The following is a 20,349-nucleotide window of genomic DNA, read 5'->3' as shown; positions in this document are numbered from 1 at the left end:
TGGTGGCGTGTGCCTGTAATCCCAGCTACCTGGGAGGCTGAGGCAGGAAAATTTCTGGAACCCAGGGGGCAGACAGAGGTTGCAGTGAGCCAAGATTGCGCCACTGCACTCCAGCCTGGGCAAGAGCGAGACTCCGTCTCAAAAAAACAAAAAGGCCAGGCGCAGTGGCTCACACCTGTAATCCCAGCACTTTGGGAGGCCGAGGCGGGTGGATCATCTGAGGTCAGGAGTTCAAGACCAGCCTGACCAACATGGAGAAACCCCATCTCTACTAAAAATACAAAATTAGCCAGGCGTAGTGGCGCATGCCTGTAATCCCAGCTACTCGGGAAGGCTGAGGCAGGAGAATCGCTTGAACCCAGCAGGCAGAGCTTGCAGTGAGCCAAGATCGCGCCACTGCACTCCAGCCTGGGCAACAAGAGCGAAACTCAGTCTCAAAAACAAAAAACAAAACAAAACAAAAAACTGTGATACATATACACAACGGAGTACTATTTAACCATTAAAAAGAATAAGATCCTGTTATTTGTAACAACATGGATGGAACTGGAAGGTCATTATAGTAAGTAAAATAAGCCAGGCACAGAAGGACAAACTTCACATGTTCTCACTTATTTGTGGGAGCTAAAAATTTAAACAATTGAACTCTTGGAGATAAGAGAGAGACGGTTACTAGACACTTGAGAGGGTAATGGGGGCTGGAAGTGAGGATGGTTAATGGGTGCAAAAAAATAGTTAAGAATCAATAAAACCTAGTGTTTGCTAGCACAATGGGGTGACTAATGATACTCAAAAAAAATTTAATTGTATATTTAAAAATAAAGAGTATAACTGGATTGTTTGTAACAAAAAGGATAAATGCTTGAGAAGATGGATACTCCATTCAGTCTAATGTGATCATTATGCATTGCATGCCTGTATCAAAATATCTCACGTAACCCATAAGTATACCTACTATGTACCCACAAAAATTAAAAATTAAGAAAAGGGTAACTTTTAAGACACTGAAAAACTTACTATAAAAATGAATAGGCCAGGTGCAGTGGCTCACGCCTATAATCCCAGCACTCTGAGGCGGGTGGACCACCTGGGGTCAAGAGTTCGAGACCAGCCTGGCCAACATGGCAAAACTCCATCTCTACTGAAAATACAAAAATGAGCTGCATGAGGTGGTGGGCACCTGTAATCCCAGTTACTCAGGAGGCTGAGGCAGGAGAATCGCTTGAACCTGGGAGGCGGAGGTTGTAGTGAGCTGAGATCATGCCACTGCACTCCAGCTTGGGCAACAGAGTGAGACTCCATCTCAAAATAAAATAAAATAAAACTGCCAGGCATGGTGTCTCACGCCTGTAGTCCCAGCACTTTGAGAGGCCAAGGCATCACTTGAGGTCAGGAGTTCAAGACTAGCCAGCCCAACATGGTGAAACTCCGTCTCCACTAAAAATACAAAAAAATTAGCTGGGCGTAGTGATGTGCACCTGTAATCCCAGCTACCTGGGAGGCTGGGACAGGAGAATGTCTTAAACCCAGGAGGTGGAGATTGCAGTGAACCGAGACTGTGCCACTGCACTCCAGCCTGGGTGACAGAGACTCTGTCTCAAAAAAAAAAAAAAAAGAAAAGAAAAGAAAAAAAAGAGTAAAACTGAAGAAGAAAAATTACCAGATTGTTCATGAATGACAAAATAGTCGTACCAGGTGAAAAAAGCAAGTTAGTAAACAATATAGACTATAAAATCCCAATTTCACACGTATCAGTAAGCACATTAAAAAGACAGGATTTACACCATAATGTTAACAATCATCATGTGTAGGCCATGGGTTTCAGGGCAATTTTTAATGTATTTGTTTTCCAATTTTTCTTCAATTTCGTAATCAGGAAACAATTATTTTTAAAAAAGTACTAATAAAATGCGTTTTTTTTTTTTTGCCTATCAACAGCAAAGATCTTTTAAAAGAATAACTCTCAACACATGTACAAATGGAGAGAAACAGGAATTTATACTACTACTAGTGATCATATACAACTCCTTTGAAATTTAAGAATATGAGAAATTCATAAGTGTTTATACTTTGAACCAGTAAAATTCAACTGTTGGAAATCTATTATGAGGAACTACTCTAAATTCAGAAAGCCGTCAGGTATAAAGCTGGCTACCCTGGTGCTCTTTTTTAGCAACATACAATCAAAAGCAACCTATCATAATATCACAAAAAAGTGAAATTGTCTCTGGTTCAACAATAATTAAAGCAATGCTTACGAAGATTAATAATTTGGAAAAATAATCAAGATATGAAACAGTGGGCCGGGCGTGGTGGCTCACACCTGTAAACGCAGCACTTTGGGAGGCCGAAGCAGGCAGATCACAAGGTCAGGAGATCGAGATCATCCTGGCTAACATGGTGAAACCCCGTCTCTACTAAAAATACAAAAAAAAAAAAAAAAAAATTAGCCTGGCATGGTGGCGGGCGCCTGTAGTCCCACCTGGAGGCTGAGGCAGGAGAATGGCGTGAACCTGGGAGGTGAAGCTTGCAGTGAGCCGAGATCACGCCACTGCACTCCAACCTGGGTGACAGAATGAGACTCCGTCTCAAAAAAAAAAAAAAAAAAGATATAAAGCAGCATATGCAATATAATTATGATTGTGTAAACTACTCCCGACCTTCAAGCTCAGGCAAAGACTTACAAGAAGAAAAAAAAAGAGTGAAAGGAAATAAATCATTATTGTGTGTGTTTGTAAGACTGGAGAGGGCTTTTGCCTCCCTACTTCTTTCTAGTTTTCTTTAATAAATGTACTGCTACTTTGGGAGGCCAAGGCGGGTGGATCACCCGAGGTCAGGAGTTCATGACCAGCCTGACCAATGCGGTGAAACCCCATCTCTACTAAAAATACAAAAAAATAGCCGGGCATGGTGGTGGGTGCCTGTAATCCCAGTTACTCCGGAGGCTGAGGCAGGAGAATCACTTGAGCCCGGGAGGCAGAGGTTGCAGTGAGCTGAGATTGTGCCATTGCACTCCACCCTGGACGACAAGAGCAAGACTCTGTCTCAAAAAACATAAATAAATAAATAAATAAATAATAAATGTACTGCTATTATAAAGAAAAAATTCCTAAGATATACATATATATACACACACACACACTCTTCTAACATAATGTACATGTGTGGAAATGGCTATAAGATGTATTCAGAGTCTATCACTCAAGGATACACTTTTCATAGAAATTGATTAAAATTAGTTTTCCTGAAATGACAAATCACATATGCCTCAAATGCAAGAAAGATGAAAGGCAGCAAATGATTATTAAAATTACTACACAAATCCCTTGAATATGTAAATGTTTTAATATTAGCAGCTAATGAAGAACAATGGTGACAACAAAAGATGGCTCACATGCTGTGTCGCTAACATTACTGAAATGCTACTAATTACTAATCATTATAAAAAGTTACTAATTACTAATCAGAAACAGTATATCCTATTTCCTCTATAATTATGATTTCCTGGATTATTAAATAATACCTGAAACCACGGTGGTTCACACCCGTAATCCCAGCACTTTGAGGAGCGAAGGCAGGAGGATCACTTGAGCCCAGGAGATCAAGACCAGCCTGGTCAACATAATGAGAACGCATCTCTATTAGAAAAAAGAAATCTGAGCCAGGCACTGTGGCTCACGCCTATAATCCCAGCACTTTGGGAGGCCAAGGCGTGCGGATCACGAGGCCAGGAGATTTAGACCATCCTGGCTAACATGGTGAAACCCCGTCTCCACTAAAAATACAAAAAATTAGTTGGGCGTGGTGGTGGGCGCCTGTAGTCCCAGCTACTCAGGAGGCTGAGGCAGGAGAATGGCGTGAACCCGGGAGGCGGAGCTTGCAGTGAGCAGAGTTCGCGCCACTGCACTCCAGTCTGGGTGACAGAGCGAGACTCCGTCTCAAAAAAAAAAAAAAAAAAAGACATCTGAAACCAGATGCAGTAAGACAAGCATCTGGTCAATTTTTCATTTTTTTTCAAGTAAAAGTAAAGAGAAAAAGTAATGCTAGGAGATACCAAAAACATGATTCAGGGGAAAATTAAGCCCTTACAATTTTAAACAAAATATCCATGACCAGCCTGGGCAACAGCAAGACCCCATCTCTATTTTAAAAAATGACAATTAGCTGGGTGTGATGACCCAGGCCTGTGGTCCCAGCTACTTGGGAGGCTGCAGTGGGAGGATCATTTGAGCCCAGGAAGTTGAGGCTGCAGTGAGCAGTCATCATGCCACTACACTCCAGCCTGGCCAACAGAGTGAGACTCTGTTCAAAAAAAAAAAAAAAAAATCATGAATTGCCTAAAAATACTAGAATATAATCAAAATTTTCAGTGTAGTAGTAATCTGTGGGTGATTTGTTTGCTGCAAATTTGTTTAGTATGAACTACAGCTAAAATCCAGACAAATTTTTCTTGGAAAAAAAAAAATCACAATATCTGGCACTGTGCCCCATTTCTACACAGCAATGAGCATAGTCTGCTCCCAATAGATGACATATATATGTTCTAGTTTGACCTAATTCTAGCTATTGCTTATTAGCTGTTAAAATTTATTGTCTACTTGACCTCATGTACTTACCTCACCTGCTTGACTCCTTCAGAAATTTAAGTATAATATACTGAATCTTTTTTCATCATAATGAAAACACATTTTTAATAAGATAAGCAATAAAGCTAATAAGCTCACTGAAAAAAATTAATCATACAAAATGCACAAAATTCTAAAACTTAGCTATAGCTTTTAATACTTTTATTATATTCTTGTTTTTCCTATGCAGGTGATTAAATGTTATTTTTAATATTTATCAACAATATAGTCACTTTTGTATTTCAATAATAAAGTAATACAATTTAAAAATATCACAAAGTGCTATCATTTATAAACTTCTGCAACAAACACATTTCATAAAAAAATCAGTAAGAGGTAACCAGTTCATATGTAAAAAAATTTTCTTGTAGTTTCATAAACTATTTTCTATATTAATCCCAAAATAACATGACTAAATGAAAAACAGGACAAAAATATAGGCAACTAATTATTAAAATATATAGTAGCGGACATGGCATTTATAAGTAGGCATATGGTAACTTTATTATATTTAAAAGTTATTTGGAAGTTTCACACATTATGAGGAAGTCAGCATAGCACCGAGTTTCTAATCTAGAAAGAATACAAAGTAAATTCTTTCTATTTTTAGAGACAGGGTCTCGCTATGCCGCTCAGGCTGGAGTACGGTGGTAAGATCACAGCTCACCGCAGCCTGGAACGCAGTGGCTCAAGCAATCCTCCTACCTCAGCCTCCCGAGTAGCTGGGACTAGAGGCGTGAGCCACCACCTCCAGCTAATTTTTTAAATTTTTTTTGTGGATATATTGCCTAGTCTGAGTAAATTATTTTTAACGATTAAGATGCCAAGCAAGTCTCTGACCCTTAGGATTCTCCTCACTGATTCCCGTGTGTCCTTTAAGATGCTAATTAGCCAGATAATTAGTTAGCCAGAGTTCACTCTCTGGGAACTTCACGCTGACTCTCTAAGGTCTGTTTGTTTGTTTGTTTTTCTGAGAGGGAGTCTCCCTCTGTCACCCAGGCTGGAGTGCAGTGGCGCCACCTCCGGCTCACTGCAAGCTCCGCCTCCCGGGTTCACGCCATTCTTCTGCCTCAGCCTCCCGAGTAGCTGGGACTACAAGCAACCGCCACCACGCCCGGCTAATTTTTTGTATTTTTTTAGTAGAGATGGGGTTTCACCGTGTTAGCCAGGATGGTCTCGATCTCCTGACCTGGTGATCCGCCTGCCTCGGCCTCCCAAAGTGCTGGCGTTACAGGCGTGAGCCACCGCTCCAGGCCCTGACTTTCTAAGGTTTAAATGATCCTCCCTTGTTAAATGTTACTCTTTTATCATAAACTCCACCAATTCGAAACCTTTGTATCTTCAACACCAAACACAGTGACGTTATCAAATAAAAAGAATGTTAATTGAGGCATGAACAGAACTAGACTCTATTATAATCCAGTGCCTATCCTCTTAAACATGTACTGCTTACTTCTTTTTTCTTTTCTTTCTTTTTTTTTTTTTTTGGTTGTTGTCGTTGTTGAGACAGAGTTTCGCTCTTGTTGCCCAGGCTGGAGTGCAATGGTGCAATCTCAGCTCACCACAACTTCTGCCTCCCAGGTTCAAGAGATTCTCCTGCCTCAGCCTCCCGAGTAGCTGGGATTACTGGAATGCGCCAGCACACCCGGCTAATTTTGTATTTTTAGTAGAGACGGGGTTTCTCCAAGTTGGTCAGACTGGTCTCAAACTCCCAATCGCAGGTGATCCGCCTGCCTCAGCCTCCCAAAGTGTTGGGATTACAGGCATGGGCCACTGCGCCCGGACTGCTAGCTTCTTAAATGGGGATATTACTAACATATATCTGTAGTCAGTAAATTCTCCCAGAACCTACCACCAGTAATCATCCTCTCTGCCTCCTCCACAACTGAAACAGAACCCATTCCCTAGATCTACTAGGAAGTGTTTTGTTTCCCAAAAAAACAACCCCCCCAAAAAAAACCCCAAAACCAGAATCCACTTCAGTTTACAACCAAGAAAGAAAGGATTATTCTTATCTGCTAAATTTGATGAAACAGGAGACAATTTATATATAAGATTTCCACCTCTTACATGAAATCATGTAAGTTAAATTAATTAAAACTATAGCAGATCTTTAATATTACTTTCAAGGAAAGTAATTTAACATTCCTACCAGCCTCTTTAGCCTACTCTTAATGTAGTTCATATAGATCAAATGAGAAACGAAAATGCACCGCATCAAAAACATTTGAGTATATTTACAAATGCCAAGTTGCTAATGAATAAAGTAGAAACAAGCTAACATTCTGAGGTGTCAAGACAGACAATTATGCTATTTCATGTAGTGTCCCTTCCACTGATGTTTCTGATGGACACAAACCATCCTGATGCAAACCACTGCACTGGTAGCAACATGATTAACAGTGTATAGACACTTCTGAAATTCTTAAATCCTCTAGAAAACTTACAGAGATAACCCATAATGTTGCCTAATTCAGTGTTAAATAAGGATATTACGCACTTACTATATATACGATCTGAGAGACATAAAAATATAATACATCTATGTCACTACCAAACTACAAAAGCAAATACTAACTGGGAACTCACGGCTAATACTCTTAATGTTGTACTTGCAATTATCTAAGGTTTTTTTTTTTTTTTTTGAGAGGGAGTTTCGTTCTTGTGCCCAGGCTGAAGTGCAATGGTGCGATCTTGGCTCACCGCAACCTCCGCCTCCTGGGTTCAAGCGATTCTCCTGCCTCAGCCTCCGAGTAGCTGGGATCACAGGCATGCGCCACCATGCCCGGCTAAATTTGTATTTTTAGTAGAGACAGGGTTTCTTCATGTTCCTCAGGCTGGTCTGGAGCTCCCGACCTCAGGTGATCCACCCACCTCGGCCTCCCAAAGTGTTGGGATTACAGGCGTGAGCCACCGCACTCCGCCTTATCTAAGTTCTTATAATAATAAATTTACCAAAACCAAAAACAAAAAAGAAAAAAAATTTACCCCCACTGTTTTCAAAGATATATACATATATACACACAGTTCTAACCCCATTATTCAATCCAGTAATTCCTACGTAAAAAAATAAGAACATTTGGAGTTTCAAGGAACTCTAAGAGAACCTGATCCAATCTTCTGATTTTATAGATCAAGAACAAGAGGACAAAAGAGATGAAATGAGTGGCTCAAGTTCACAAATGGAAAAAAGCAAAAGTTCTGATTTAGTACTTTCTACAATTTCACGGTAAAATAGTTTACTCACAAATATTCCACATAATGGCTTAATATTACTTTTCACCATATAACCATGATTCAATGGTTTAATTATAAGCTAAAATGTACACAATAATTAACAAGAGCTTAGTATATACACACGCACACACAAATACGCTTCGTTCATTTATAAAACGAGTTAAGGAATAACTCATGTTTTTATTTTTATTTTTAATTTTTTGAGATGGAGTTTCGCTCTTGTTTCCCAGGCTGGAGTGCAATGGCGTGATCTCGGATCACTGCAACCTCCACCTCCCGGGTTCAAGCTATTCTCCTGCCTCAGCCTCCCGAGTAGTTGGGATTACAGGCATGCTCCACCAATGCCCAGCTAATTTTTGTATTCTAAGTAGAAACGGAGAGACGGGGTTTCCCCATGTTGGTCAGGCTGGTCTGGAATTCCCGACCTCAGGTGATCCACCCGCCTCGGCCTCCCAAAGTGCTGGGATTACAGGCGTGAGCCACCACCCCCGGCCATCATTCATGTTTTTAAAATAATCATTTTAATATAAAAGATTGATGTTTATATTTATAAGTGTTATATAATCAAATTTCAGTAAGCGTGTGATCATTTTAAGCCATTATTCTAAAACAAAGTTCGAAAGTTTTCTTATCTGCTGCTAGAAGTACAAACTCCCAATAACAGCAGTATTCTCTGAATACTGTCTGTAGTAAATTTCAGGATGCAAGTTTTGCCCTACAGAAATAAAAATACCGAATTCTTATGGTGACCATTTATGCATTAAACCAGGGAAAATCACCGACACTTAAGCAACATGAAAATTGAAGTTTAGTCCTAACATTAAAAGCAAAAAGGGCTGGGCACGGTGGCTCACGCCTGTAATACTAGCACTTTGGGAGGCCAAGGTGGGCAGATCATGAGGTCAGGAGTTTGGGACCAGCCTAACCAACATGGTGAAACCCCATCTCTATAAAAAATACAAAAATTAGCTGGGTGTGGTGGCACATGCCTGTAATCCCAGCTACTCAGGAAGGCTGAGGCAGAAGAATTGCTTGAACCCGGGAGGCGGAGGTTGCAGTGAGCCGAGATCACGCCACTGCACTCCAGTATGGGCAAGACGGCGAGACTCTGTCTCAAAAAAAAAAGCAAAAGTCAGGCTGGGCACAGTGCACAGTGGCTCACGCCTGTAATCCCAGCACTTTGGGAGGCGGAGGCGGATGGATTACTTGAGGTCAGGAATTTGAGACCAGCGTAGCCAACATGGTGAAACCCCTTCTCTACTAAAAATATAAAAATTACCCGGTGTGGTGGCGGGCGCCTGTACTCCCAGCTACTAGGGAGGCTGAGGCGCGAGAATCCCTTGAGCTCAGGAGGTGGAGGTTGCAGTGAGCTGAGATCATGCCACTGCACTCCAGCCTGGGCGACAGAGCAAGACTCTGTCTGAAAAAAATAAATAAATAAAAGCAAAAAGCATGCAATGCCACAATGCAACAGAAAGACTTGCAACAAACTCTTCAGGTCACTTGCATTAATTATCTATGTATTCCTTCATGACATCTTAGTACACTGGGATTCTAAAAATACACATCATGTTATAATTATGTTTAAATACTCTATTTATAAACTAATAGGAAGGAAAAAAGCCTAACTAAAAGGGGCAACTACTATTTAAAGAATTAACCCCAGATAGTGTCCTAACAGAAGTACTTTATTATGAATGGCTTCCACTTTCCCTTTGTATAAAGAAGAGGATGCTGCCTCACAGAAAATCTAATTTAAGGCAAAATATCAAAAATACGTAGAAGTCATCAATACTGCAAGACCACAACAATAAGCACCACAGTAAATCGACTATATGGTTAAAAATAAATGTAATGAACACTCTTCACCCATAAAGGAATCACTGAGTTAATGAAAGCCAATTTCACACACAATTTTAACAAAGCTGAGTATTTAATTTTCAAGCCCACAGTTGATGGAAGGTGGAGATCAAAATGTCATTTTGCAGGTAGGTGAAGAAACTGAAGCTCAGAAAGATGATTGGGCCAGAAAGTCCAAATTTTTCTAACCTAAGAAGTTTACATACTTATACACTCCTGACAGCAGGGGAAGGCAACCCTGACAACTGACTGCAGAGAAAAGCCTTAAAAAGGAAACCAACAATTCAAATGCGCAGAATCCTACTACAAGACCCTACAGGATCTCAGAGCATCAATAATTCTGAATCATAAAGAAATAGTCAAACAATGTACAATGAACTCTTGTTTAAGACACAGAACCATGTAATTTGTTACAGAAATAATTCTGTCCCAATTCGTTAACGTAAAAAAAAGGGGAGTGCTAAAACGGATAAATTTTCAGGATATATTAAAAACAGGAGAGAAGCAGCCATTCTAAATGTATCTTTTCTGGATTTTATAGCACGATTTCAAAATTTATAAAATGTTCACCCCCCCCCCCACCCGTCACTGTTACAAAGTAGCAATTACCGGCCATCCTGTTACCAAATAGGAATACACAAAGACAAAAACCTGTGTGTAACCGACACACACACACACTCACTCTCTTTTTTCCTGGTTTTAACTACTGAAAGTTAATATCAGGCCCCCCTAATTTCTAAAACATCTAATTGTTCTTTGGACAACTATGTTAGTACCAAACTATAAAAGCAAATACTTTTGTATTTGTGTTCATTACTGCAAAATGTTGGTTACACACAGAAAGGGCTATCGTGGAAAGAAATTAAAATCAATGCACAAAATCGTGCTTTTATAGCATTTCCAAAACGATTGTGCATACTCCTTGCCAGCACATCTAGACTTTGCTCCTTAAGACTAAACATGAGCTGGCCGGGCGCGGTGGCTCTCGCCTGTAATCCCAGCACTTTGGGAGGCCGAGGTGGGCGGATCACGAGGTCAGGACGATCGACCATCCTGGCTAACACGGTGAAAACCCGTCTCTACTAAGAACACAAAAAATTAGCCGGGCATGGTGGCACGTGCCTGTAGTCCCAGCTACTTGGGAGGCTGAGGCAGAAGAATCACTTGAACCCGGGAGGCGGAGGTTGCAGTGAGCCAAGATCGCGACACTGCACTCCAGCCTAGGCGACAGAGCGAGACTCCGTCTCAAAAAAAAAAAAAAAAAAAAAAAAAAAAAGACTAACCAAGAGCCAAATTAGCATACTTCCCCTTCAGGCATACTGAGCTCCGAAATCATCATCTTCCTCCTAAAGAGTAATTATCTCCTCCTAAAAGGCCTGCGCAGCTCACAGCTCCTCCGAAACACGGGGGAACTTCGCGAGAGCTCAAGACCCTGGACTTGAGTTTTAGAAAAATGCTTAACAAAGTGGCCTCTGCCACTTAACTGCACGACAGCCACTATGCTATGAGAGGAAAAGGTCGAAAGAGGAGGAAAGCTAGTCTTCCATTTCAATCCCTGTGATTCAGGCTCTTCGCCCGTCACTCTCCAACCCTAGCCTGACAGGACGTCAGGCTGTCTCCCCCTTCCCCACCAGTCCCGCCACCTACCCCGCAACAGTGCTGAGTCTTAGGATTTTGAAGCTTTAAAAATCAACCCGGCTCCCTAGAGTTCAGGCCGCAGTCGCTGCCGCCATGTTACAGCTTGTGCGGCAAAATGCGTCAGTGAGGGAGGTGTGCGCCTGAGTGGGGAGGGCGGGGGCTGGCAGAGGAAGGACCGTCCCCAGGCCCCGGGGCTCGACTGCAAGACTTCTCCTACTGCAACAGCGGCAAAGGCACTGCTGCGGTCCTCAGGGACCTCCTCTGGGCCCAAGCAGCCCCGATACCTCGAGGGAAAGACGGTAAACCCAACCCGGTCAGCCGCGCCGGCTCCGCCCCTCTTCCCAGGCCCTTCCCGCTTTCGTACGCAGGGACAGCTGAAATGACGCCGCCAGAACAACATGAGCCTCATACCACTTACCTGCACCGGTAGAGTTTTCCTCTTCTCTGGGTCCGGTCCTTTGAAGCGCTTCAAATCTACCGCCGCCAGAAAAGGCGCTAAAGCCCGCTAACCGCCTCCCTCCCCCACAACTCAGTCCTGGCATGGAGAGACAGCGTCGCACCGGAAGCGCGTCAGGAGTGGGTTGTCAGCATCGGCCCGCGTTCACCGGCTTGCGTCACCACGCCCTCCTAGGACTTCTGGGATTTGGGTGCCTTTTAAATTCCTAGTTTATAGGTGGCCTAATGCTTTGTGGATGTGTTGACTGGGAACGCTTGTAACCGTTAAAATGCCATATCCTTTGTGAAGTAAAGTGCCTCATTTAATAAACATTTATTGATCTTACGCTAGGTTATCAGAAAGGAAGGCTTACCTTCATGGAGCTTCCAGTTAAGCTTCCACTTAACGCTAGGATATAAGTTCTAAAAACGCAGTAATGAGCAAAGTGTTATTTGAGGAAAGAGGAAGAAATTACAAAGACCTTTGATGTTCTTTGTTGTTTTACAGATAAAGAAATTGAGGCTCAGGGAAGATAAATGCCTCCTCCTCAAACACACTGTTCTTGAATGCCAAAGCAAGTCTTTTGATGCCAAATCTAGTGCCTTCTAGAGAAAATATGGCATATATTATTTAATTATTTTAAGGGGCAAGGGTCCCCGGCTTATGTTAGAAATAAATAACCATTGCTGTTTGGGCGGGGGGTGGGGGGGGATGGGCAGTGATTCTGGTAGTGATGTGGGGTGTGTTTTAAAGGAACTAGCTAACTAGAGAACTTAAATTGTTCTGTCGTTTAAAGGCAACGTAAATTATGATCATTTAAATTTTTCACTCATTTGCATCAGGTAAATTAATTATCAACAACAGTTAGGTATGTGGTGGTGCTTCTAAGGGGCTTGACCAGTTTACATAGCAGTAAAACAGAGGACATTTCTGCCTCTTCACCCCCACCCCTTTTAAGTCATTGCCCTTTATTGCAGGAGAGCAGCAGCATATTCATCTTTAGATAGTTCAGAGATTAAACGGATTTACACTTCGCTGTGTGTGGAGGGAACAATTCTGCAATACCTTAAAACAGGGGTCCCCAACCCCTGGGCCACAGACTGGCCCGACTAATTTTTTGTATTTTTAGTAGAGACAGGGTTTCTCCATGTAGGTCAGGCTGGTCTCAAACTCCCGACCTCAGGCGATCCGCCCTCCTTGGCCTCCCAAAGTGCCGGGATTACAGGTGTGAGCCACCACGCCCGGACAACGCTTTTCAAAAGAAGACATACATGCAGCCAACAATCATAATGAAAAAGCTCAACACCACCAATCATCAGAAAAATGCAAATCAAAACCACAATGAGATACTATCTCATACCAGTCAGAATGGCTATTATTAAAAAGTCAAAAAATAACAGGTGCTGGTGAGGTTGTGGAGAAAAAGGAACATTTTACAGTGCTGGTGGGAGTTTAAATGAATTCAACTATTGTGGAAGACAGCGTGGCAATTCCTCAAAGACCTAGAGGCAGAAATACCATTTGACCCAGCAATCACATTACTGGGTATATACCCAAAGGAATATAAGTTGTTCTGTTATAAAGACATACACATATGTATGTTCATTGCCACACTATTCGCAATAGCGAAGACATGGAGTCAACCTAAATGTCCATCAATGGTAGACTTGATAAAGAAAATGTGGTACATATACTCCATGGAATACTATGCAGCCATGAAAAAGAATGATCTCATGCCCTTTGCAGGAACATGGATGGAGCTGGAGACCATTATCCTTAGCAAACTAATGCGGAAACAGAAAACCAAGTACCACATGTTCTCACTTATAAGTGGGAGCTAAATGATGAGAACACATGAAGACATAGAGGGGCACGATACACACTGGGGCCTATCAGAGTGTAGACAGTGGGAGGAGGGAGAGGATCAGGAAAAATAACTAATGGGTCCTAGACTGAATACCTAGGTGATGAAATATTCTGTACAACAAACCCCCATTTACACAAGTTTACCTCTGTAACAAACCTGCACATGTACCCCACAACTTAAAAGTTAAATAAAAATAAATAAATGGAAGGATACTGTATGTATAGTGTATATAATAAACAACATTTATTATCCTATAGTTTCCTTATATATTTATTATCCTAGTGTGTGTATGTATACATATACTATATATGTGTATATATACATATATATACACACACATATATATGTACGTGTGTGTGTATATATGTGTATATATATAAAAATAAGTGTTGTTTAAGCCACTAAGTTTTGGGATGATTTTGTCACATAGCAAGGGATAACTGACACAGAGAAGAAAGAATAGACTGATTATCACGGAACTTTTCACTTGTCTAATTCTACATAGCTTCATTTTTTTTCTTTTTTTCTAGAGACAGGGTCTCATTATGTTGCTCAGGATGGACTTCAACTCCTGGAGTCAAGAGATTCTCCCACCTTAGTCTCCAGAGTAGCTGGAACTACAAGTATGTACCACCTCACCCAGTGATGACCTCACATCATAAGGATCTGAGTTTCTGCTAGCCCGAATCATCAAATGCCAGAGAAGTATTTTATTAACATAGCAGAACAGCTCCAAAATTTGTACTCCCACTTACATAGTAGGGGGTGTCACTGGAAAGTGTCTGTTCTGCTAAGAACTACGTTTTTTAGCTGTCCCCTTGTATCTTAGTGGCTTGAAACAACATTTATTATCCCATAGGTAAGGATTTAAAAATGTTTTTTGGGGCCGGGCGTGGTGGCTCATGCCTGTAATCCCAGCACTTTTGGAGGCTGAGATGGGTGGATCATGAGGTCAGGAGTTTGAGACCAGCCTGGCCAAGATGGCGAAACTCCAGCTCTACTAAAAATACAAAAATTAGCCGGGCACAGTGGTGGGCGCCTGTAATCCCAGCTACTTGGGAGGCTGAGGCAGGAGAATCGCTTGAACCCGGGAGGTGGAGGTTGCAGTGAGTCAAGATTGCACTCTAGCCTGGGTGACAGAGCAAGACTCCGTCTCAAAATAAAATAAAATAAAATAAAATAAAATAAAATAAAATAAAATAAAATAAAAAATACTTTGTGTCAGTGGAAAGTGAGCGGACATCCAGGCCAAAATGTTTGTGAAGTGCTATGCCTTCTCCATTCCCTCTCTTCCTGTTTTGTCAGCTGAACCAGAATGTTTTAAGGCCCTGGGGAAGGGCCTATGGAAGAGGTCTACTTCCCTGAATCTCTGTTTGGAGAAAAGTCCTCTTCCACTGACTAGGGATATCCACATTGGAATGTGGTGTGACTGATAAATCAAATTATGTGGGTTAAATCACTGATGTTTGGCTTTATTTGTTACACCAGATACCACTACCAATCTAATAGGCTGTGGGCCTAAAGTATTAGATTTGGCCTAGCCTGGATCACTTCAGTCACTGTAGTATGAGGAATGGGATTTGATACCAGAAGAAGGAAGGTAGGTTGCCTGGGCTACTGCAATTAACCTTTACTGTGACTTTTGCTTTAGAGTAATAAAACTTTTTGTTTCTACCCATAGATCAACAACAAACTGTTGTTTGTTCTATTAATAGTTGTCTACTGTATCACCAATAATATGTTTAGTTTTTTTTTAAAAGCATGCCATTCTCTGATTGTGATGGATCAAGGAAAAAACCAGACACTTCCATAATCTTGTTTCAGACAAAAACAAGAACATTGTACAAACTATAAAAATGACCAAACATCGGCCGGGCATGGTGGCTCACGCCTGTAATCCCAGCACTTTGGGAGGCCAAGTCAGGCGGATCACAAGGTCACAAGATCAAGACCATCCTGGCTAACACGGTGAAACCCTGTCTCTACTAAAAATACAAAAAATTAGCCAGGTGTGGTGGCGGGTGCCTGTAGTCCCAGCTACCTGGGAGGCTGAGGCAGGAGAATGGCGTGAACCTGGGAGGCGGAGCTTGCATTGAGCTGAGATCGTGCCATTGCACTCCAGCCTGGGTGACAGAGTGAGAATCTGTCTCAAAAAAAAAAAAAAAAAAGACCAAATATCCATCTATCCTTGCTAATATGAATGGCTGCTGTTTCTTTATGAATTACAGCTTTAACCTCAGTTCATTCTTCCTGCCTTCTAGATCAAGATTATTAGAATAGAATTACCCTTGCTTACTCACAGCATCCAATCTAGAGAAACCACTCTAAAACTCTCCAAAATCACTTAACACAAGGCTAAAAAAAATTTTTTTTTTCGAGACAGAGTCTCGCTCTGTTGCCCAGGCTGGAGTGCAGTGGTGCAATCTTGGCTTATTGCAACCTCTGCCTCCCGGATTCAAGTGATCCTCCCACCTCAGCCTCCCAAGTAGCTGGGATTATAAGCATGTGCCTCCATGCTCAGCTAATTTTCGTATTTTTAGTAGAGATGGGGTTTCACCATGTTGGCCAAGGTGGTCTCGAACTCCTGACCTCAAGTGATCTGCCTGTCTCAGTCTCCCAAAGTGCTGGGATTATGGGTGTAAGCCACTGTGCCTGGCCAAGACTGTATGCTATAATGACATCTTTCTAACACCTTCTTATGGAGACACCTCTTAGGGTACAGCCTACTTCATTGCAACCAGTCAATAAACCCAACTTTGTTTAACTATATGTGTTCCTGGTGTTTTTTGACTGGAAGGCAATGACTCGGATCATGCTGTTTCATCTTTATGTTTTTCTTACATTTGTTTGAAAACCCCTTCTATGCTGTGCATTCAGATTACCTTCATCTCAGATCTATTATCAGTTGATCTAGTTCCAAGCAACCCAAATCAGTGCTGTACAAAATTATTGTCTGGGATTAGTGGTTGTCTAAAGTATTGGAGGACAGGAGGGGGTGAGGGAGACATGGGGAGTGACTGCTAATGGTTACAGGGTTTCTTTTTGGAGTTATGAAAATGTTCTAAATGTGAGTGATAGCTTCTCAACTCTGTGAATATACTAAAAAGCCATTGAATTGTACACTTTAAATGGGTGAATTTTATGGATGTAAATGAAATCTCAGTAAAGCTGTTTGAAAAAAAAAAGTGTGGGCTGCCAACTGTCAGGAACTGAGCATCCAGAAGCTAGACGTGTCCCAGCTGCCCAATTGCATTTGCTGCATTGGCATCATTTGCTATAGGCATGAGGTTGGGTGCAGGCGGTTGTCTGAGCTCTGAGGCATGGACCACCGGCCAGACTGACTGATAATGGTGGACTCCCACAGGCTCTGCCAATCATGCAGTCGCCGCCGTGGAGCCCAACTCTGTTGGCGTTCTGGCCATGACTTTCAAGATTTTTTTTCCTTTTTGCGGGGTTTATGGTTAATATTTCTGTGGGGTTACATTTTTCCTGTGGATTACTTCTCCAAAGTCTGATGTTAATGTCCCGTGAAGACAGTGCCTTTTAGTGGCCATTATTGCAGTGGTCGGCCTTCACCTGGTGTTGGTAATTTACGTCTTCATAGTGTGGAAGGAGGGCTTGCCTCAGTGGTGGGAAAACAAAACTGAATAGAGCAGCTTTTCCTTTGGAGTGGCAAACGTGGGGGGTAGGCAGGTACCTAAAGGGTTTCTCTTTTTGTCTCTTGTTCACATTAAATGTGATTTACCTCCCACCCCCTGAAAGGTGGATGGGGAGGACAATTAAGTATTTACTGCAGCTAAGATTTTAGAAAAAATGAGGGTGGGGAGGGTGACATTTTTCAACCATCTGTTAAGTGCCAAGTGCTTTTTGTTAATGACATATTTTTGACTAAGGATCATGTTTGACTGATGTAATTTTTTTTTTTTTTTGAGACAGAGTCTCACTCTGTTGCCCAGGCTGAAGTGCAGTGGTGCAATCTCAGCTCACTGCAACCTTCGCCTCCCAGGTTCAAGCGATTCTTCTGCCTTAGCCTCCTGAGTAGCTGGGACTACAGGTGCGTGTCACCACTCCCGGCTAATTTTTTTTTTTTTTTTTTTGTATTTTTCAGTAGAGACAGGGTTTTGCCGTGTTGGCCAGGCTGGTCTAGAACTCCCAACCTCAGTTGATCTGCCTGCTTCAGCCTCCCAAACTGCTGGGATTACAGGTGTGAGTCACGGTTCCTGGCCTGGCTGATGTAAATATTAATGCCAAAATTGGAAGCTGAGATGAAAGTAACACTAATTAGTAGGAGTAGAATTTATTTAATATTAAAATGTATTGTGGTGTAATTTTTTTGTTGTCGTTGTTGAGACAGAGTCTTGCTCTGTCGCCCAGGCTGGAGTGCAATGGCGCCATCTCGGCTCACTGCAACCTCTGCCTCCCGGGTTCAAGTGATTCTTCTGCTTCAGCCTCCCGAGTAGCTGGGACTTCAGGCATGCACTACCATGCCCGGCTAATTTTTGTATTTTTTTTAGTAGAGATGGGGTTTCACCATATTGACCAGGCTGGTCTCAAACTGCTGGCCTCGTGATCCATCCACCTCAGCCTCCCAAAGTGCTGGGATTACAGGCGTGAGCCACCACACCCAGCCTGTGTTGTAATTTTTATGGCTTGGCTAAAGCAACAGTTTTCAGAGTGCACCCTCCTTGGTGCTACTCACAGAGATGTGATGTGCTGTTGCTGCTTTCTAACTCTGCTACTTTGTGACCTCTTAAGACGATGAAGTTGATAAAGTAAACCAGTATCAGTGGCTAAGTCTAGAAGACCTAGAAAACATAGGAATAGGTCCTGAACCTATTGCTCTTGCGATTGCACTGCAGACATCAAGAAGCAGGTGGCTATTTCCACACATTGAGATCTATAATTCGCAATCCCGAAGATGATGGAAAAAATACCCCTTGGTGCATTGCAGAGATGCTACAAATCACCAAGCAAGCCGTGGGATTGGTTGTACCTTTAATTGAGAAAAAAAACTTGAGAAGAAGAGCAATAAAACTCACGAGGACATCATTGGTATCAGATCTCAAAACCACGGCTCTTTGGTTGAGGGAAACAATTTTTTAATGAGTAAATGTTCATCTCCAAACCAAAAAGTGAAGTAGACCGTATTCCCCAATGTAAATATTGGCAACCTAAGAAAGGTAGGAAATTTTACAAGACTTGAAACGAAAGTTAACTTTTCTTTTTTCATTTTAAGACCCAGCTATCAGAGACTCTCTATGCCTTAGCAGGCTCGTGATAAAGGAAGTCAAATGACCAATCAAGTTTTTAGTGAAGAAATCCAACCAGGCCAGGTGCAGTGGCTCATGCCTGTCATCCCAGCACTTTGAGAGGCCAAGGCTGGGGGATCACTTGAGGTCAGGAGTTTGAGACCAGCTTGACCAACACGGTGAAACACCTTCTCTACTAAAAATACAAAAATTAGCTGGGCATGGTGGTGCATGCCTGTAGTCCCAGCTACTTGGGAGGCTGAGGCAGAAGAATTGCTTGAACCCAGGAGGTGGAGATTGCAGTGTGTTGAGATTGGGCCACTGCCCTCCAGGCTGGGTGACAGACTGAGACTCCGTCTCGAAAAAACAAACAAACAACTATTTTAGTTTCGATGGCTTAACCATTCATCCCCTATGTCTTCATGGTTAATTGAAGGTTACTGACAGTAGACAAAAAATGTATTCTCATTTGACTCTAATTTTTCCCATATTCTACTTGAACAAATTTAAAATGTTCTGCTGCCTATACACCCCGAAATCTAGGAGTATTAAGACTAGTCAGTCATAAAGTAAACCTGATACATCAGATGAATGCCAGCACCTATTCAATTTCATTTTGCTCTGTTTTCAGAAATGTCAGAATAAATATATATTGGTTACTGGACATTCTAGAAGGAAGTCTTCAAGTTTTAATTTTTTTCCAGTGTGAGCATGCCTCAACATTTTGCATAGACTGTGAGAACTATTGAAAATTTAGGCTGGGCAAGATGGTTCATGCCTCTAATCCCAAGCACTTTGGGAGGCTGAGGTGGGTGGATTGCTTGGGCCCAGGAGTTCGAGACCACCCTGGGCAACGTGGGGAAACCCTGTCGCTACCAAAACTACAAAAAGTTAGCCAACCATGGTGGTGTGCACCTGTAGTCCCAGCTACTTGGGAGGTTGAGGCAGGAGAATTGCTTATACCCAAGAGGCGGAGGTTGTAGTGAGCGGAGACTGCACTACTGCACTCCAACCTGGGAGACAGAGTGAGACCCTGTCTCAAAAAAGAAAAGAAAAGAAAATTGTGCTAAAACTGGTTTTACGACAATAACCATGACCACATAAACCAAGAGTCTCCTCTGTAACCCACACAATAAGAAAGTTGCACAGCATATTCCAACAAATATCAGTTTGATACCTTTAGAGCCTTACTTTGTTGTAGTGATTATCAGCTGAAAATTATGTCTGTTGTAACTTTGGTAAGCATTCCACTTTGGTTATTTATTAGTGGTTTTTTTTTTAAGTGTCAAGTGTCAAATCTTGGGACTATTAAAATACCATGGTAAGTAAAAAAAAAATATGGTCTGAGAACTGGTACCTATCCACGACATAAGTGTATAAACTGAGAGTAAGAGTTTGCATACTTTCAAAGCTACTCGACAGAGTTATTTCGTATAC

At 41.9% G+C, this 20,349-nt stretch overlaps 1 protein-coding gene across 6 annotated transcripts in view; it reads right to left on the bottom strand.

Moving 5' to 3' along the window:
• The window catches only part of PPIG (peptidylprolyl isomerase G), a 55,343-nt gene extending 41,430 nt beyond the window's left edge, over positions 1–13,913 (bottom strand). Inside the window, exons 1-2 of one of the 6 annotated variants that reach the window (XM_063694970.1) lie at positions 11,779–11,920; positions 3,524–3,612 (exon numbers count right to left, since the gene is read on the bottom strand). The gene's annotated coding sequence lies outside the window, so the exon portion shown is untranslated. Of the gene's footprint in view, positions 1–3,523; positions 3,613–11,369; positions 11,718–11,778 lie in introns of those variants that run through there. The other 5 variants (XM_063694971.1, XM_019022223.4, XM_063694972.1 and 2 more) reach the window with 5 other exon arrangements.
• Positions 13,914–20,349: the final 6,436 nt, after the last annotated feature.

This window comes from Gorilla gorilla, chromosome 11 (assembly GCF_029281585.2).
Source record: "Gorilla gorilla gorilla isolate KB3781 chromosome 11, NHGRI_mGorGor1-v2.1_pri, whole genome shotgun sequence".
In the NCBI taxonomy this organism is placed as follows: Eukaryota; Metazoa; Chordata; class Mammalia; order Primates; family Hominidae; genus Gorilla; species Gorilla gorilla.
The sequence above is the reverse complement of the archived record's forward strand: the minus strand, read 5'-3'. Positions and strand labels throughout refer to the sequence as shown.